Below are 5,050 nucleotides of genomic sequence, written 5' to 3'. Positions count from 1 at the left end.
TGTGCTTTTATGCTTGGGTTCATGCTTCAAGATAGGATGGCATCCTTTAAAATCATGGACGTTAATGAAGTATTTTCTATTTATTGTTTGCTGACTAAAAGAATAAGTACTTTTCTTGTCTGGTGGCCTTTATGAAGCTAATCTTTCTGATACTAACCATTCAGTTAAAGTAATGCTTCCAATAATTTCTGCTTTTAATGTGTTTATTTCTTAAGGAGAAAAAAAAAGAATCTATTAAATGCATTTTTCTACAAGTAGTCATTAGTGAATTGCTTTTAGAGGGACCTCTGCACTCAGCAGCTCATAATGCTCCTGAAATGATTCACAATTCAACATTGCAGCAACCCCAAATATTAGTACTTCTCTTTTCTTGGCTTGAATATTATGATCTCAGACAAGCCATTCGAGAAAAAAAGAGATATTATGAAGACGAAAAGCAAAAGTAATAATAACCGTCTGTGCTGTCCAGTGATTTTCAATTAACAATTAAAGAACACGTTAAAATACATTTATCAGAAATTATTTATTTGCTCTCTATTCCTGTAAGTTTGTTACACAGTTCATTGCTCAAATTTGGCAGAAGGCTAAATGATTACTCAAACATTGTTTTAGATGACTTTAGTATTCTTCTGAATGGCAAGTCAAAAGCAAAGTAACAGTAATAATTGTTTAACACTTCTTGAATGAAAAGGTATTTTAATGGGTTCATTAGGAATAGTGTAGAATGATTTGAGAATCATTTTCTACTGCTGTTATTTTTAGCAGTAGAAAATCTTAATGGAGAAAAAAGAAAAAAACAACTAAACAAATAATTAGGCACCAAACTTAGAAGTTTGTTGAAAAAGCATATATTTTTTTTAAGTATTAACAAATCTAAGCTGTATGTTATTCTTTCTTACGGATAGTTTTATAAACTCAGAGTATGCCTAAGTGTAAGTTATGAGAAAAGAAAACTTTTTAATCAGATAGCAGAAGTTTAAGAAGAGCTTATATCAACTGATCTAAACAATATGAAAGTATCTTTTCAAAATGAGAACCGTATAATAAGATTGAACTAAAAGATTGACTAAATGAATTTCACATTTATATGAATTGTGGAAGGGAATAACGTTTTAACGTTTTACTCCAACAAAGTAATAATACAGTTTTAAAATAATTGTCTTTTAGTACTAATCTTGGAAGAGTGAATTTACAGTGTTCCAATGAATTAATAAACCGGCTATTACCAATAAATTATTGTTTATGAAAATAACATATTTATAACTGTAAACTATTTTCCAAGTAATATTTTATATATAGAGAATATATTTTTAAATATATTTTAATATATTGAAAAACTGTGATGAAGTAATGAAAATATGACTTTTGGAAAACTATATGCAGTTTTATATATATATATATATATATATATATATATATATATATATATATATTCTCCATTGAAAGAACAGGTTGTACTTATAGGCAAAAAAGCATGAGAATGTATATGTAGATGACTTAGGTATTTAAGCACTTAGCAATGTCCAAAAATATTTGCTTGTATGATTGAAATATTTAGGTAGACAGATATAAATATTGATATAGATAACTATACCCCTGTATATCCAAGTTTATGTCTTCAAGATGTTGAAAATCTAATTTTGGATAATTTATGCAAAAGAAAATATAGAGCAAAAGCATAAGATATATTAAAATTCTATCCTGTGTTGCTATATCTGTAATTGTTATAAACCTTTAGAAAAGGAGGATATCAATATTTTCTAGATAATCAGACCATAAAAGCAGAATGAAAGCTTAGAAATGATTCTATTACTCAATATCATCAGAAGGAAAAAAAAAAAAAAACTAAGACTTAGAATATGACTTGCTAAGTTGCGAAACTGGCGTCAGAAACCAAGCTTGTACCGTGGAGCTCAGTGTTTTTGGATGACCGTGCATTTTGGTATTTGGGCAACATGCTTCTTTATTTCTTGCTGTCCCACTGATTGCATGCATTATGTATCCATGCTTCTTAATCACTAAAATGCTCCATATTTTTCTAAACACCCCTTGGGGAATGTACCAACTTTGAATAAAAACTCTTAGTAATGAGTTCATTTAGTCACAGGAAATTGAGATTTGTGATTAAAAACTTTAAGATATGTACTAAACCCTTCACTATCAGGAAAGTTATGATGATTTGAATTGTCTACTACGATTGCAGCAGAATACTTACAATAAAAATTTCAAATGGAACATTTTTGTCAACTAAGCTCCAGACAGCACTGGCAGATAGATTAAGTCTGTTGCAGTGGAGGAAATTTTAATTTATTTTTTATTTTTTTGAGACAGTCTTGCTCTGTTGCCAGGCTGGAGTGCAGTGGCTCTATCTTGGCTCACTGCAACCTCCGCCTCCTGGGTTCAAATGATCCTCCTGACTCAGCCTCCCAGGTAGCTGGGACTACAGGCATGTGCCACCACGCCCAGCTAATTTTTGTATTTTTAGTAGAGTTGGGATTTCACCATGTTGACCAGGATGGTGTCAATCTCTTGACCTTGTGTTCCTAAGGTGCTAGGATTACAGGCATGAGCCACCACACCCTGCCAATTTTATGATTCAAATCTGTCATTTGCCTTTACTGTTATCCTCAAGTAGTTTTTCTTTCTCCATATATTGAGATAGTTTAGTAGTAAATGTATTTATCTTGATTACAGCCCATTAACTTCTTCCAGCATCTTATCATGAATAAGCGCTAAATAAGTACTCGTGGAACTCAATTAAATATAGGTTCATTAACATGTTGCAGCAGAAAAGGTTGTATACTGGAACTCAGGGACATCTCGCCAAACGAAGGAAAAGACATTTATTATAGGATTTGTGATAAGGGTAGAACCTGGGGAGAATTTAAATGCAGCAGCATTTATTAAGCGTAAATATATATTTTCTCAGAGACTTTTAAACTACAAATTCTCACTCAACTTGAAGTAGGAGTAAATTTCAAGGATAAAACTGGATTGAAAGTAAAATGTAAATGTATTTAAACAGAGGTTGCAAACTTAAACTTTCTACACTATCCAGATGGGTAAAATAAAGGAACAAACGTGACTGGTGAGGAAGTCCAAGTCTTGGACTTGACAACACAAGCCTTCTCTTCTCACCTCCAGCAGCCTCAGTGTGACCATGTCGTACCTTCCAATTTTTCAAGATAAATTTAAAAAACCTTAAGTTTATTTAAAGTTTGAAACACAGTTTCAACAGATTTTTGTGGATCAAAACCAGAATGTGAAATAAGGATATGAAGTCACATCTAAACATATATTTTTCCTTGAAAATCAAAAGTATTGCTCCTCCCTGGCCATGGCGTTCACATTCGCGGCCTTCTGCTACATGCTGGCGCTGTTGCTCACCGCCACGCTCATCTTCTTCGCCATTTGGCACATTATAGCATTTGATGAGCTGAAGACTGATTACAAGAATCCTATAGACCAGTGTAATACCCTGAATCCCCTTGTACTCCCAGAGTACCTCATCCATGCTTTCTTCTGTGTCATGTTTCTTTGTGCAGCAGAGTGGCTTACACTGGGTCTCAATATGCCCCTCTTGGCATATCATATTTGGAGGTATATGAGTAGACCAGTGTTGAGTGGACCAGGACTCTATGATCCTACAACCATCATGAATGCAGATATTCTAGCATATTGTCAGAAGGAAGGATGGTGTAAATTGGCTTTTTATCTTCTAGCATTTTTTTACTACCTACACGGCATGATCTATGTTTTGGTGAGCTCTTAGAACAACACACAGAAGAATTGGTCCAGTTAAGTGCATGCAAAAAGCCACCACATGAAGGGATTCTATCCAACAAGATCCTGTTTCCAAGAGTAGCCTGTGGAATCTGATCAGTTACTTTAAAAATGACTCCTTATTTTTTAAATGTTTCCACATTTTTTTTCTTGTGGAAAGACTGTTTTTATATGTTATACTCGGATAAAGAATTTAAATGGAATTACATATAAATTAATATAAAATGATTACCTCTGGTATTGACAGGTTTGAACTTGCACTTCTTAAGGAACAGCCATAATCCTCTGAATGATGCATTGATTACTGACTGTCTTAGTACATTGGAAGTTTTTGTTTATAGGAACTTGTAGGGCTCATTTTGGTTTCATTGAAACAGTGTCTAATTATAAATTAGTTGTAGATATCAGGTGCTTCTGATGAACTGAAAATGTATATCTGTCTAGTGGGAAACTTCTTGGGTTTTCTCATCTGTCATGTAGATGATTATATATGGATACATTTACAAAAATAAAAAGCAGGATTTTTCCCTTTGACTTGATACTATCCCTGTATATTGCATGAATGAGAGATTTCCCATATTTCCATCAGAGTAATAAATATACTTGCTTTAATTCTTAAGCATAAGTAAACATGATATAAAATATATATGCTGAATTACTTGTGAAGAGTGCATTTAAAGCTATTTTAAATGTGTTTTTATTTGTAAGACATTACTTATTAAGAAATTGGTTATTATGCTTACTGTTCTAATCTGGTGGTAAAGGTATTCTTAAGAATTTGTAGGTACTTTAGATTTTCAAAACTGAATGAGAGAGAAAATTGTATAACCATCCTGCTGTTCCTTTAGTGCAATACAGTAAAACTCTGAAATTAAGACTCAAAAAAAAAAAAAAATCAAAAGTATCAAGCTATACTTGTTGGCTTAAAATTTCAAAACTTGTTTTTAATTATTTTTTTTTTCATATTAATGTTCAAAACAATATTACACTTATGTATCTCAGTAAACTAAATTTCCATTTTAATCTTATTTTACAAGAAGTTGAAATGTCCCTGTTAAAGTTCTATATTAAGCTTTAGCAGAAAAATATACTTATCAGAAATACAATTATGAAAATCTGCTAAATCTCATAGCAGATAGAAAAATGCTGTGAATCCCTTAATTCTTCAATTGTGATGACAGCAGGAGATAATACCATGGCTCTCATATGTTAGTTGGGTTTTGTAATGTTTTAAAACATTCATTTATTTATAGAAGTATAACCCATT

At 32.1% G+C, this 5,050-nt stretch overlaps 1 pseudogene across 1 annotated transcript; it reads left to right on the top strand.

Moving 5' to 3' along the window:
• The first annotated feature begins 3,328 nt into the window (after positions 1 to 3,328).
• LOC116540615 lies at positions 3,329 to 4,658 on the top strand (annotated as a pseudogene). Its single transcript, XR_004264520.1, has one exon. The product of XR_004264520.1 is annotated as a protein cornichon homolog 1 pseudogene (transcript).
• Positions 4,659 to 5,050: the final 392 nt, after the last annotated feature.

The sequence above is a fragment of the Sapajus apella genome, unplaced genomic scaffold, assembly GCF_009761245.1.
Source record: "Sapajus apella isolate SASKATOON/1434 unplaced genomic scaffold, GSC_monkey_1.0 scaffold4, whole genome shotgun sequence".
NCBI lineage: Eukaryota > Metazoa > Chordata > Mammalia > Primates > Cebidae > Sapajus > Sapajus apella.
Note: the sequence above shows the minus strand (reverse complement) of the source record. Positions and strands in the feature narration are given on the sequence as shown.